The 15959-nt window shown below is 42.3% G+C and overlaps 1 pseudogene; it reads right to left on the bottom strand.

Annotated features, from left to right (window-relative positions):
- Positions 1–142: 142 nt before the first annotated feature.
- On the bottom strand, positions 143–14662 carry LOC147454240 (uncharacterized; annotated as a pseudogene).
- Positions 14663–15959: the final 1297 nt, after the last annotated feature.

Below are 15959 nucleotides of genomic sequence, written 5' to 3'. Positions count from 1 at the left end.
GCCATTCCCACGGCAGCGTGCAATTTTCAGGGCGTTCATTAACTATTTTCTCAGTGTCAAAAATCAAAAAATGGTAATGCTTACTCACCGTGAAATTATCATCGATGCATGCAGATTACATTTAACCTTTCATATCACCGCACTACTCTGAACAAACATGATAGTTGAGGTGGAGTGGAAGCTCCTCGAGCGCTTTTCGTGCGTTCTGAAGAGCACCATATGTGATGTACACATAGTCCCAAGCAAAGCCAAGCACAACTTCTTTCATGGTCCGCTCATTGGCCTTGCTCTTGTTGCGCACCTCCCACAGTGAGTGCATTCTCCTTGTCCACACTGTAGATAGAAAGATGAAAATAGCCTAGAGCTTTCTGGGCTTGCTCTTGTGGTGTGTATCCCACTACCTATGCACTGAAAGAGGTGCCATTAACATCATTTAATGCATTCGACAAGCAACATTTCAGGAAAAATGGTCATGAAGAACATGAATTTCAGAGCTTCTTCACCTGCCCTTGCTTGGCATAACTAGATATAAAAGCACTCCAAGAGACTTTGGCTGGTGAGAAACCGTCACTTTTCTAAAGCGCAACACGTGTCACAACTTGCCAAAATTGTGCCAAGCACGACACCTTCTTTCAACAGCCTCTGAACAACAATAAAAAGGTTATTTTTTGTGCCCATATCAGCCTCTTGCCATCTCTTTTTGAGAGCAATTTGCATAGAGCCACATGCCTGCAAGATGCACACGTAGGTGATAGCATCTGGAGAAAGGCCCTTGATTTGCATGTGCTAAAAAAGGCCCAGGCCTTGCTGGCCCCGACCAAGGCATTGCCAAGCATGGCAATTGTTTGCAACAGCCCCTTACTAACAATATCGAAGTTTGCCAAGCATGACAACTTTTTGCTAAAGTGTCCCACAATTGGCGTACATTACCGCAGTCAATGCACTTGAAGAGATGGAATTCGGGACATGAAGCTCCTCAAGCACGTTTTGTGCTTTCTGAAGTGCACCACATTCAGCATACGTATCGACCAAGCGATTTCCAAGCACGACAATTTTATGAAAACGCCCTAGTGAAAGTGTCCCACATTTGGCGTACGTATCAACAAAGGCAGTGCCAAGCACGCCATCTCTTTTAGGAGCCTCTTACATAGAGCCACATGCCTGCAAGATGCACATGTAGGTGATAGCATCTGGAGAAGGCCTCGCTTCGCACCTGTTCTAAACAGCCCATAGCTTCCTGGCCCGGTCGGTGTCGGGTATATCTTGCAATCAATGCATTTCAAAAGACGACATCCCACACAGGAGCACCACATTTGGTGTACATATAAACCAAGGCATTGCCAGGCACAACAGTTTTCTGTAGCAACCCATGACTAACAACATCAGAGTGAATTTTTAAGCCCATATTGGCATCTTGCGTACAGACACATGCCTTGTAGATGAACGTGTATGTGATTGCATTTGGAGAGAGGCCCTCCCTTTGAATCCGATGAAAACACCCAAGAGCTTTCTGTCCCTGCTCCTGTTGCACGTATCCTGCAATCAATGCACTCCAAGAGACGGTATTGGGAATAGGAAGCTCCTCAAGCTCGTTTTGTGCTTTCTGAAGTGCACCGCATTTAGCATACATATCAACCAAGGTATTGCCAAGCCGACAATTTTTATGAACAACCCTTGTTGAAGTGTCCCACATTTGGCATACATATAGATCGAAGGCATTGCCAAGCACGCCATCTCTTTTTGAGAGCAACTTGCATAGAGCCACATGCCTACAAGATGCACACGTAGGTGATAGCGTCTAGAGAAACGTGAAAGGACCTCACTTTGCACCTGCTGAAAACAGCCCAGAGCTTGTCGGACGGCTGTTGTTGGGCATATCCTGCAATTCGTACGTTCCAAAAGACGGCATCCTGCGCAAGAGCACCACATCTGGCATAGATATCGACCAAGGCATTGCCAAGCATGGCAGTTTCTTTCAACATCCCCTCACTACCAATATCGGAGTGAATTTTTAAGCCCACAATAGCGTCTTGTGTGCCTTCAAGATGCACGCTTATATGATTGCATATAGAGAGAGGCCCTCGCTCTGCATCCGCTGAAAACAGCTAAGAGCTTTCCAGCCCTGCTCTTGTTGCGCGTATCTAGAAATCAATGCACTCCAAGAGATGGCATTCGAGACAGGAAGATCCACATCCACGTTTTGTGCTTTCTGAAGTGCACCACATTTAGCATATGTCTCAACCAAGGCATTTCCAAGCATGGCAAAGTTTTGCAACAGCCCCTGACTAACAATATCAAAGTGCATCTTTCATACAGCAACATGCCTACAAGATGCACGCTTATGTGATTGCATCTGAGAGAGGCCCTCCCTTTGCATCCATTGAAAACAGCCAAGAGCTTTCTGGCCCTGCTCTTATTGCATGTATCCCGCAATCAATACACTCCAAGAGACGGCAGTGGGTCAGGAAGCTCCTCGAGCACATTTTGGGCGTATTCTGCAGACAACGCATTTCAAGTGAAGAGCATGCCTATAAAGACATTTCATGTTTCCATGATGGCACCACATTTGATATACATATGGACCAACATGTTTCCAAGTAGCGCCAGTTGATTGTGAATTCTCTTACCCATATGGCAGTCTTGTGTAAGAACATATCCCAAGCACGACAATTTTTTGAGACAGCCGTATCTGAAGTGCCCCACAGTTAGTGTACATTCCCACAATCAATGCACTACAGGAGACGGAATTCGGGAGTAGAAGCTCCCCAAGCACGTTTTGTGCTTTCTGAAGTGCACTACATTCAGCATACGTATCGACCAAGGCATTTCCAAGCAAGACAACTTTTTGAATAAGCCCTAGCTGAAGTGTCCCACAATTGGCATACGTAAAAATGAAGGCAATGCCAAGCACGCCATCTCTTTTACAGAGCATGTTGCATCAAGCTACATGCCTGCAAGATGCATACGTAGGTGATAGCATATGGAGAAAATCCCTCGCTTCGTTAATCACACCAGTTCAAAACAACCCATAGCTTCATGGCCCGGCCGTTGTTGGACATATCCTGCAATCAATGCATTCCAAAAGACCACATCCCGCACAGGAGCACCACATTTGGCATACAGATCAACCAAGGCATTGCCAGGTCCACCGGCAGGTTTGTACCGCAACCCCTGACTAACAAAATCAGAGAAAAATTTTAAGCCCATACTGGCATCTTGCGTACACACATGTGGCTTCAAGATGCACGCATATGTGATTGTTTCTAGAGAGAGGCCCTCACTTCGGATCCTCTGAAAACGGCTGAGAGAGAGCCCGGGCTCCTGATGCGCTTATCCCGCAATCAATGCATTGGGGCAAGAAGCTCCTCAAGCTCATTTTGTGCTTTCTGAAGTGCGCCACATTCAGCATATGTATCGACCAAGGCATTCCCAAGCACAACAAGTTTTATAAACAACCCTTGCTGAAGTGTCCCACATTTGTCATACATACTGACCAAGGCAGTGCCAAGCACAACATCTCTTTTTTAGAGCAATTTGCATAGAGCGACATGCCTGCAAGATGCACACATAGGTGACAACATTTGTAGAAAGGCCTTCACTTTGCACCTGCTGAAAAGATTCCCAGAGCTTGCTGGCCCGGCCGTTCTTGGGCATATCCTGCAATCAATGCGTTCCAAAAGACAACATCCTGCACAGGAGCACCGCATTTGGCATACGTATCGACCAAGGCATTGCCGAGCATGGCAGTTTTTTGCAACAGCCCCTTACTAACAATATCAAAGTGAATTTTTAAGCCCAAACCAGCGTCTTGTGTGCTTTCAAGATGCACGCGTATGTGATTGCATCTAGAGAGAGGCCCTCGCTCTGCATCCGTTGAAAACAGCTGCTCGAAACAAACCTGATAGTGGAGGAAACGGAGGGTCTCCCTCCACATGCAATCACCTATGCTTGCATCAAAGTCTCTTTCATCCTGCAATCAAAGTGCTATAAGGGACATCCCAAAAAGGATGCCTTACATGCTTTGGTGAGGGCACCACATTCGGCATACATATTGAGCATAGATATCCTAGAGACAATATTCTGGACAGGAAGCTCCTCAAGCACTTTTTGTGCTTTCTCAAGCGCACCACATTTGGTATATACATCGACCAAGACAGTGCCAAGCACGGCATCTTTATTCAACAGCCCCTCTAACTCACAATATAATTGTGAATTTTTGTGCCCATATCAACATCTTGCATAGGGCCACATGCCTTCAAGATACATGCATAGGTGATTGCATCTGGAGAGAGGCCCGTGCTTCACATTTGCTGAAAACAGACTAGAGCTTTCTCTTGTGCAGAAAATCCTACAAGCACTACATTCCAAGAGTCCACACTCTTGATAGGAAGCTGAAAACAACCTAGAGCTTTCTGGCCCTGCTCCTGTTGTGCGTATCCTGTGACAGTGCATTCCAAGAGTCATCATTCCAAGTGATCCTTACATGGGGATATAGAGAGAGCTTTCTTTGCATCCACTGAAAACAACCTAGAGCTTTTTAGTGCTGCTCTTGTTGCGCACATCCCGCAATCATTGCAATCCAAGAGACGACATTCCGAACAGGAAGCTCCTCAAGCACTTTTTGTGCTTTCTCAAGCGCACCACATGTGGCATACATATCGACCAAGACAGTGCCAAGTATGACATCTTTTTTTAATAGCCTCTGACTTACCATATACCCGTGATGCTTATAAGATTTTATCCACCCCGCAAAGATAATCATGGAAAGGATGCCCATCAAGAAATTTTTGTGCTTTCGTGAGAGTCTCACATTTGACATACATATTCGATCAAAGCACCGCCGAGCACACAATCTCATCATGAATTCTCTTTGAGTTGTTGCTGCCCTACTGCTGTTGGGTCGAGACGTGCCTCAATTCAAGGAGTTGCACTCTACAACAGAGAGCTGCTTAGATTCAAGGAGCTGCTAGCACTGCATTTCAAGAGTCCACACTCTTGATAGGAAGTTGAAAACAACCTAGCGCTTTCTGGCCCTGCTCCTGTTGTGCGTATCCCATGACCAGTGCATTCTAAGATACATCATTCCAAGTGACCCTTACATGGGGATATAGAGAGAGCTTGCTTTGCATCCACTGAAAACAACCTAGAGATTTTTGGTCCTGCTCTTGTTGCGCACATCCCGCAATCATTGCAATCCAAGAGACAACATTCCAGACAGGAAGCTCCTCAAGCACTCTTTATGCTTTCTCAAGCACACCACATGTGGCATACATATCAACCAAGACAGTGCCAAGTATGACATCTTTTTTAAACAGCCTCTGACTTACAATATACCGATGATGCTTACAAGATATTTTATCCACCTCGCAAAGATAATCACGGAAAGGATACCCATCAAGAACTTTTTGTGCTTTCGTGAGAGTCTCACATTTGACATACATATACGATCAAAGCACCGCCGAGCACACGATCTCATCATGAATTCTCTTTGAGTTGTTGTTGCCCTACTGCTGGGTCGAGACGTGACTCAATTCAACAGAGAGCTGCTTAGATTCAAGGAGCTGCTTAGCAGCATTATGAGTACAAGGACCATCACACGTGAGTCGTGAACTCAGGCTGAGACTAGATAAAAGACTAGATAGGGTGGAGGTAGCCGTAGGCAAATAGAGCAAGAGGAACCTCGATTTGCACCTGGATTCTACCTAGAGCGGCATGCCTTCAAGATGCTTGTGTAGGTGACTCCTCGCTTTTTTTTGTCTGCGTTAAAAAACCTTGCAAATGTTAATAATATGGATGCAGATGTTACAAAATGCCAGCCATGTGGATGAACGTGCTTCCAGATTTGTGATTTTGCCTTCTATGCAAACGAAGTAAACATTGATCATTAAGAACAATTTTGATTTTGTGAGGTGAAGAAATCTGAGAGAGAGAGAGAGAGAGTTGTTGTTGTGCCGATTGTGCAGAAATAAAATCGTGTCTATTGCCATCATCTAAAAGAATGGTGACATTTTCACCCTTGATTGTACCTTGCAATTTAAACAAAGTGTGAGGAATAATAGAAGTACCTAACGATGGGTTTTCATTGTGATCATACTCAGGATCATATTCCTCACCATAATTGGCTTCCACTTCATTGTCGTTGGGATTAGCATCTTCGATGAGGTTAACTGTAGCATCGTTGGTCGGTTTTTGTTGAAAGGTCTTTGGTTTGGATTCTGGGTGACTCCATTGGATTGGCCATTGGGTTGGCCATTGCTCTTAGCAGGACCATTTGGGCACTTAACTGCATAGTGGCCATAATGAAAAAATTTAAAACACTTCATCTTTGTTACCATTAAAGTTTTGAGATGGATGTTGGTTGGAAGAATTTTAGTTGCCTTGCTGATGTGTGTTAATGTTGTTGTTGCCCTAAGGTTGAGAAGTTGTAGCAGAGTTGTCAAATCTGTGTGTATTGAAAAAGGTACAACTTTTATGTTTGTTCCTCTCAAAGTTAGGAGAGAAATAATCTCTCTTGTTACGGCTAGTGTTAACATTTTGTTCAGTGTGAGAAGTTTGTCCACCTTTCTTCTTCTCTGCATCAAGAGCCAAATTAGTAATAGCCTTTGACAGTGAATCTGGCTCAATCATATCTATCTCAGCACCAATTTGTAGTGCTAAGCCAGATATATACTTACGCTTCAATTTTTTGTGACTGACATGTTCAATAGCTTGCAATTGAATTAAAAATTTCCAAAAATGATCAGTGTAGCCCTGTACATCTTCATTTCGACCCTGTCGAATTAAATCCCATTGGCGTCGTGCTTTAGCTTTATATTGTGTGGGTAGAGGTAAAAGCAACTTTTTGAATGCATGCCAGGCATGTGTCTTTCTACCATGCTGTTTGGTGGCGTTCCACCATAATGCAGCACTACTGGTGAGATGATTTGATGCACGCTTTACCATATCACGCTCGAGAAAATCTTCATCACGAAAATAGTTATCTAACTGACTAACCCATGCTAGAACCATGCTAGCGTCCTTAGTGCCATCAAAATTCTTGGAAGTGAAGGCTTTTCTACTGATTTTGTTTTTACTTTGGAGCAGGTGCAGATTCGATGCATGCAAAATGTAGTAATTTATCTTCAAGTTCTTGCCTTTGCATCCATTCATACGTACAAGATTGTTGGAGACTAGAAAGTTGTTCAGCAAGTGTGGGTGCCTGTGAAAGGTGTGCCATGATTGCGTGCTTTTCTTTCTCCCTTTTTTTTCTTTTTTTCTTTTCTTTTTCTCTATTTTTTGTTTTTTTAATAAAAGAAAACGGTTATAAAGTAATATATCTATATGCTCGATATGCAAAATCAATGAGAAAATAAAGAAAATAAAAAAATAAATGGTACTTAGTTCGACAGTTGATGACGACGTCCAGTCCAAAATGTGGAGTATGAGGGCAAGGTCGAAAGCGGCGATCAATCGCGACAATTCAGATGCAAGTTGATTGGATTTTCCAGCATTCGATTTCCCTCGTCTAGTTTTTTTTCTCCGGTTGAACAATGTCGAGAACTTTGTGTGGCATGAGGAGTATTGGATAAGACGAGTTTGAAAGAGCTCCAGTTGGACTGTTATATATGTAGTTATCTCCGACTAATGCATTACCTTTGCGATTATAGTGGCGGTTGGAGAGAATGTGGAGTGGGCAGCCGAGATTTTCTGGTGTCCAATGACCAAGGAATTCCTTCGTAAATGCAGTAGCCAAGTAAGTGGTTTGTTTCTCAAGCCAGGCAGCCAAGAGTTGAAGGGGGTGTGAATAGTCTCTTAAAAGAAGTGGGCTTAATGGTTCAATGGGCGGTCGGCCAGGCAAGGCTAATTAAAGCCACACCTTGTGTGATGTAGAGGGAAGATGAGGACGCCTGCGCCGCGAGGAGGAAGGAAAAACGTGTCAGCAGCTCGGGGTGCCTGTTTTGATGCCAATTTTGTTGATGTTCATGTAGGTCGACCATGATGGCTTGCTCTAAGCAGGGGATGATTCCCATGACAGCTTCTTGTCGACGTATCAATGGGGTACGAATCCTTCCTTTAGAAGCAAAAGGGTTGCAACATCACCCTCGATTGGGGAAATATTGAAGCAGCCTTTCTTCTTTCCTTTAAAGGCGTCGAGTACCGCCCTTCTTAAAATCCTTTAAAACTCTTCGATGCCAAATTTCTTAGTCATGGCTTCCTTGTGCAATTTATTTTATACTTTGGATGCAAGATGGTCGTCGTTCTTCCTTCAAATTGGAGATTTGTGGTGCTGCAACCTTACTCGTTCAATTTCTTTTTGACTCCATCCCGAACCAAAATTTCTCCTTTCAAATAGTTTTAAGTGCTCTCAAAGACCGTAACTTCTTAGCTCCCTTGCTTAATTCCAAAGTTAACCCCTTTTCGACTTATTTAAGCTCTTCAATGATAGATTCTGGATGACCTTTCTTCAAAATCTTTAAGCCCTTCTATTTCTTCGACTTTTTCTCTCTCTCGCCTTCACAATTGACAAGATTTAGCCATCAATTGAAATTTAAATTGGACATACCTAATCTCGATGTCGATGAGCAAAATTAATTTGTCAATTAATCGCTGATTAGCCTTGATTGGCAAACTCGATGTTGTAGATTTGCAATTTGCTCCTTAAGATTCGAATTCGATTGCCGATTTTTCCTCAAACCAGAAGCTCTAATACCACTGTTGGAGAGGAGATGGGGAGAACGGTCGCTTCCAACTTCCAAACTTGCTTGCACACTTCCTTGTCAACCTCTCACCATCTCTTCCAATTTTCAAGTACACACACACCTACACTAGACAACACATACACACACAAAAATAGATTTGACAAGGATAGAGTGTAAGAGATTGTAAGATGTGTAGAGATAATTAAAGAGCACACAACATGATTTAGCATAGTCTAAGAGAGAAGAGCAAAAAATCTTGCAAGTGAATGGCCTAAAATCATAGCCCCAAACCCCTTTTCATATATACCCAATACTCGCTCATCAGAATTGAGTATTCGACTCTCGTATGCTATGGTATGTCCTTCTTGAAGCAAAACTTCTCCAAGGCAATCGCGACAAGCATCACATTGGACCTCAAATGGCTTTGAGAGATCCGGCAGTGTACGCACATGTGAGACATAAGCTTCTCTGAGCTATCAAAAGCATTTTTCTCTTTTGCAATCCATGTATACCTAGCATTCTTTTTTGTTAAGTCATGTAATGGTCTTGCTATTATCATGAATTTCTCTATAAAGCATCTATAATATGCACAGATACCAATAAAGCTTTGTAGCTCGCGTAGATTCCTTGGATTAGGCCATCCTTTTATTACCTCTAGATTTGATGGATCCATTCGGATGCCATCTTGAGAGATAATGTGACCTAACTATTGAATCTTCTTGTAGGAAAAAATCACTTTTCTTTTGATTAATGAAAATTTTATTCTCTCTCAGAACTGGAAAGATTACCTGGGGATGTTGCTTATGCTCCTTGAGAGAATTGGAGTAGATGATGATATCAGCAAAGAATACTCCAGTAAACTTGCGGTAGGGCCTAAAGATTTTCTCCAGTAAGCGATTGAATGTGGGTAGAGTATTTGTCAAGCCAAAAGGAATGACAAGATATTCATAAAGACCAAATGTCGTGCAAAAAGTGGTCTTTACAATATCTTCATTGACTACCCTTAATTTATCAAATAGATTTTCTACCCGTGGCATGAAAAATCTATCTTTGATAGTGATTCTATTTAGTGCTCTATAGTCGATACACATACGATATTTGTCGTCTTCTTTTGGACTAAGAGGACTGGTAAACAAAATGGTGAAGAGCTAGGTCTCACCGTCCCTTTTTCTACCAATTCATGGACTTGCCTCATGATCTCGTCTTGTTGAGCTTGTGAAACTCGATAAGGAGGCTTATTAGGCAGTGAACTTCTTGGTAGAAGCTCTATTGCATGATTGTCATCCCCTCATTTTGGAGGTAACTCTCAAGGGATATCATCAATAAAACATCTTGGAATTTACTTAGGAAATTAGACAACTCTAATTTGATTTCCACCATTTTTATCTAGTAAAACACTAGGTCACTCATAGATTCCTTAACAAAAATCATGTACGCGGAATTTGAGCTTTTCATTAGCTTATCAAAAGCAGGACTATTTACAAGGGGTATGGTGTTACCCCGGGGCTTCCACTAGGAAATATGTAAGATAGCACGTGCGAACAAAATAAGGGATTTATAATTAGGTACATTTACATAAAATATTTTCTAATTGAGAAAGTGAAAATTCTCATACATAAGGGCTAGTTTTTTTTTCTAAAATGCATACATAAGGGGTACATATAATACTTGAAAATATACAGGTAAGGGATTATTTAAATACCTCTTGTTCGCACTTGCTATATGCAATTTTTACAAAGTGGACTCCCTAGGGGTGTTACCCGACTCATTAGCATCTATGTACATATTATTTTCCCTATACTTGAAATATATTCTCCTTTCAAGGAACTTCATATTGCCAGCCATGTGATTGAACATGGTGCCCCTAGGAAAAAGTCCTCTTTGTCCACGTAGCTTTGGACATGAAGCCTCAATTTCTCAATCAAAGGAGTAACGGAGGCGTTTTGTCCCTTGAAAACCCCATCGACATTGATAGTGTCTCCCATCTCAAAAGCTTGTATGCCCAACTTGGTAGCAAACTTAGTTGATATAAAGTTGTGAGTTGAGCCATGATCAAAAAGAATAACGACATCATGCTCTCTCACCTTTCCCCAACCATAAGGGGAGTTCTTTTCCAATGAGCATCCCCTTTTGGATTTTCAACCATAGAAGCTCTAGGTGGTTCATTGCGTGCATTTCTTTGGGGGCAAATGTGATAGCCATGTCCTTACTCCCCGCACTTGAAGCACTTGTTGTCTTTGCGAAAACTCTCCAACTCTTCAGGGGAGAATCTACTCTTACCTTTGTAGACTCCTTTCTCCTTAGCTTTTTTGTTGTTGTTGCTAGAGTTGCCTTTAGAAGAATTTTGAGCAGACTTTGTCCGTAGCACCAAAGGTGCCATCATAGGTGAGAAAAAAGATATTCTTTCCTCCCTCTTTGAACTTCTTGAGTTTGTTGGACCTTTCCAAGCGGCATAAGACTTTCAATGCCCTCTCCTTTTTGGCTCTTTAGGGGATAAGCCGCTGCTTTCATTGGAAGAAGAGGAAGGTGATGAGGATGAGGGAGAGGGTGAGCTCTTTCTCTACTTTTTATTCCTTTTATTCCTCTCTTCCCACTTGGGACTACAAGGAGAGGGACTATGTGGTGATCTTTTCCTGTTAGAAGGAGTTGGAGATCTTTGGGACCACCGTCATTGCGGGCCACATCTTTCGAAGGGTTTGGAGACTCACTTCTTTCTCTTTCATAGGGTTCCTCTTCTTCTCTCACCCGAGAGAGCCTTCTTTTGGGAGTCTCACCAAGAGGCCTCCTAAGTACTCTCTCTTCTTGGGGAGTTTGGAGAATCCCATGTGTGCAAAGTTGTTGGACAATTTCACCTTGTAGAGCGAGGTTGCCCATGGCTTGCTGTAGCCCGATGACAAGATAATTCACAAGCATAGGGGCATCATTAGTAGCATCTTCATGTGCAAAATCAAATTCATCAATATTCCTTCTACTCTCTTTATTATTGTCAGCCATGCTAACGAAATTTAGGTGTATTCTAACTTATTCTTTGGTAACTTAAAAACCTCTCGTAATAAGCTTAGGGACCTCTCCTCTTCAACAAGAAAAGAGAAATCAATAGTTCTGATACCAATGTAACTGAATTTGGCTAATAACATTGATTGTATTGGAATTAAAATGACGAGAGTGAGCATTTCTTTAAGAGAATTTTGAATGAAGGTAGAGAGGAAGTGCTCGATTAAAGATAGCAATATAAACATTACACCTAGTTAGCTTGGCATGGAAAATACTTGTAAAAGAGAGAGAATTAGAGAAATTGACAACAATCGAGGACCGGATTTACTTGGAGCCGGTCCCCCCTCCAAAAAGCTTTTGTATTATATGTTCTCCTATAAAGAGAGACGTGGTACAATACATTCTTTGTGTTCCTTGAGACCTTGTTGATGCCATGAATATGGAAAGCTTCATGCACCAAGATTATGCCCGAAACAACAATTAAACTTACTTGCAATAGCATAAACTTGTCCCAAGTCTCAATCCCAAGACCTTAAACACCTTTATAGGTGAAGCGAGTTGGCAGGGAGTGAGGAAAGTGAACACGAAGAAGATGTAACATACAAGAAAGAAGTATTCTCCTTACCATAGACTGCTCTTAGAGCTTATCTTAACATAGTAATGAAGGTGGTAGAGAAGATGAGCATGCCATTGAAGCTTGACTCTTGCTTGGATTTGCATTCTATTGCCAAGAGGTGGTGTAGGCTCTCTACTTCTCAAGATTGGAGAAGGAGATGGAGTTCTTGCTCAACACATGAGAAAGTGTGTGTGTGTGTGTGTGTGTGTGTGTGTGTGTGTGTGTGTGTGTGTGTGTGTGTGTGTGTGTGTGTGTTGCTTGCTAAATTTGTGAGCCTTTTTCCCCTTCCTTGGTCGACCCCTCTCTATCCTAACTTGCTTGCACCCCATTGGTCTATGCTATAGCCTAGCCAATCAATGGTCTGTAACATAATAGGCAAGGGGTGTAGCATTGTGACAAGTGTCCTTCTTTCCCCTATATTCATTAATTAATTGAAGCTAAAATCTTATTGGCTCTCTTAGTCAACTAGCCAATAGGAATTAAGCTTGTACATGGTCTGCTTAATTCTCACTGGACCTCTTGGTAGACTGTCCACCCAATAAGAATTCAGTAGGTCTTAATTCTTATTGGTCCTTTTAATAAGATTCTTTAAAAAATTTAATCTTAATTTACTCAAGCTTAATTCTCATTGGTCCTTCTTATAGGCCATCCAATAGGATTCAGGCTTAATTGCGGGCAACATGGCTAGGGGCTTGACATGTGCCCTTTAGGTCCTCTTTGTCTTGGGTAAGCCTAGAGAGGGTGTGTGTGTGTTCTCTCTCATTCCCCTAGCAAAAGGGCTCGCCCCCTCCTTTTTAGGAATTTGTTGACTGTGGTGGCTCAAGCACTTCAAGCACCTAAAATTGGCCGTAATTCCCACCTACTGGTCCTAGGCCTAAGGACTGACACTAATCTTTTGAGGATTTAATGAAGCTTAACTTATGGTATTTTAAAGCTCCATTAGGTGCACCTTGCTCTTTGGTAGACCATCTCCTTCTGGGGCCCTATTGAGAGATAGTTATCCCTCCTCTTGGCCCCCGCTATTGAGATAGTTATAGTAGCACATATTAATATTCTAACCCTTGTTCCCTTCTATCTTCCCATATTGAATGATTGGTTTAGTATGAGAAAATCCTTTGGGATAGGTAGATTTTAGATTTTATGACATATAGGACCCTAAAATTCCATATAGCTCAAGTCCAAAGAATTGATCAAGGAGGTGAGCTGCCCCACCAACCCTGACAAGTGACTCAAAACTCGCACTTTTGTAGCATCAATTTCTATAGATTAGTGAGGTTGAAAAAAGAAGAGGGTAGGGAGATCCCCAGTGAGCTCTCAACGAGACTTGGGACCCAAACTTGAGTACATCTTCCAATGGAGGTGGATATGAAATTTTCAAGGAAAGGGTTTCCACTATGAGGGTAATCCATTGCGCACGCATAAGTCGGCTGATGTCCGATGGGATGGCTTCACAGAGATTGTTGTAAGAGAGCTTTAGATAGATCGATAGAGTGCAATTGGTTATGGAGGAGGCTATGGGGCCAAACAGATAATTATAGAAGAGTTTGACATCTTGCAGGACGCTTAGCTGCATGAGAGAGTCAAGGATATCTCCAATGAAGGAGTTGTTTTGCAGGGTAAGAGATGTGAGAAATGTGCAATTTTCCAAGCTGGGGGGTTATGATACTAGAGAGGTTGGAATCCACGAGCTTAAGCTATTGCAAGGTAGATGCAAGCTTTGTCCAATTCATGGGCAAGGGCCAGAAAGGAATGGGCTAACAAAATCAATCCACGCCAGATTGAAGCAATTCATAAGGGAAGTGGGTATTGAGCCTATTACAAGAGTTCCATACACTTAGAAAAATTGGAGGTTAGAAAGAATCCCAATGTCACTGGGAATCCCTTGTTATGTCATTGGAAGACAGATTAAGGTACCCCAATTGGGTGAAATTGGTAATGTAAGCAGGAAAATTTCCAGTAAGGGAATTCCTATTAATATCTATGTACTTGAGCAGAGTGCACCTTGCTAATGATGGGGTATGCTCTCTAAGAAGTTGTTCATGCTTAGGTCGATCTATGATAGTGTCGCCACTAGCTCCTTGACTCACATCAAAATTAGCCCATCCAAGTTGTTGTTGGGACACATTGAGATAAGAGAGCCCTTCCAAGTCTACTACTTAAGGGGATAGTTTGCCCACCAGTTGCTTTGAATCCAAGAGAAGGCCCTCCACTAGTTGAGAGCTATTGGAACAGAGGATGCCCTGCCATGCAAGTGGTCCAAGAGGATAAAAGGCCAGATTTGGCAAAGAGGATATGGAAACATTTTGAAGGAGAGAAGAGCGGTAAGGGTGAGGTTTGTTGATGAAGAGTTGGGTGGAGAGGCCAAAGCAGTCATGGTGAGCTTGGGGATAGGGTAGATATTGACACATAAGAGAAAAAGAGGAAGAAGAAGGAAGTGCCTGGATGTTGGGCTTGCATTGGCATTGTGGCTTATGAAATCAGAATGAGGGGAGAGTGAGAGTGATGAGCAAGCTTGTAGCGAGAGGGTTTTAAGCAGTAAGGGGGGTTGAAATGCATAACCTTGGGACTGTGAGAGCATGGTGATTCATGGAGAATACCCTAGCTAGAGCTTGAAGGTGATGGAAGACACCATTGAGGAACATGTGGGACAATAGATGAATACAAGAGCGAGGTGAGATGGAAACCTGTTGGACATACACACACCTTTATAATTCACTATGAGTACTTGGGAGTCCTCCTTGGGTGAGGTGGCATTTGTGCTCGGAGTCCCTATCGCTTTGTAATTGGCCTCGTCCACACAAGGCGAGTCGAGGGAGGTAGGGTCCATCCTTTAACTCACCCCATTTTTTTTACGAGGCCATCACAATGCAGACGAAGGCACTGCCTGTGGTAACTTTTAGTTATCCAATAGTTGAATGAAATTATGTGTATAGAATTAGATTTCCATATGGAGAAGGAAAATATGTACCCACAAGCTTTTGGGGCTATGCTTCACTTGTGAAAAGGCCCAAAGTGAAGACGACGGACGGCTTACATTAGTAATCATTGAGGATGTATGATTTTCATTAGCATATCGAAGCACCAACATCTCTATGCCGGATGGAAATTTTCTCACTCTTCATCATTCCTCCTATTAACTTCTCATGTAGATGCATATAATCTTCAAGAATGGACCTCTGCTTCTACATCCATAGCATCTAGAAGAACCATACAAAAGGAGTAATTCGCTATGACCTTTGTCCTTTCATCAAAGCTTGAATAAAATGATACCTAAGGTGGACAACTAGGTCATCATTATACAAGTAGCAACCTCATTGAAAGTCTCTATGTTAACTTGTCGATCCTATGACAAAGATTGCAATTATCACTAATAACATGTGTGACTTGATAAGCCTTCAATGTCCAACAAGACCACAAACTGTTTGTCAACCACTTTGATAATAAACTTCATAAGTACAATAAAAAGAATCCAGCCCTTGAGCAAGATTTGGTAGACTGAATATCAAGGGTTGTCGCTAATTTGTGAAGACTTAATGATGTTAGATGCCTTGAGAGAAAACTTACTCACCATATCACAACATGACTTCTGCATAGGAAATAAAAATCCTTCACTAGATATTAAAAATCCTTTTTGCATGGTATGGAATCCAAAAAGAGTCCACACCCTCAAA

The sequence above is a fragment of the Adiantum capillus-veneris genome, chromosome 7, assembly GCF_014529385.1.
Source record: "Adiantum capillus-veneris isolate H3 chromosome 7, ASM1452938v2, whole genome shotgun sequence".
NCBI classification, from domain to species: Eukaryota; Viridiplantae; Streptophyta; class Polypodiopsida; order Polypodiales; family Pteridaceae; genus Adiantum; species Adiantum capillus-veneris.
Note: the sequence above shows the minus strand (reverse complement) of the source record. Positions and strands in the feature narration are given on the sequence as shown.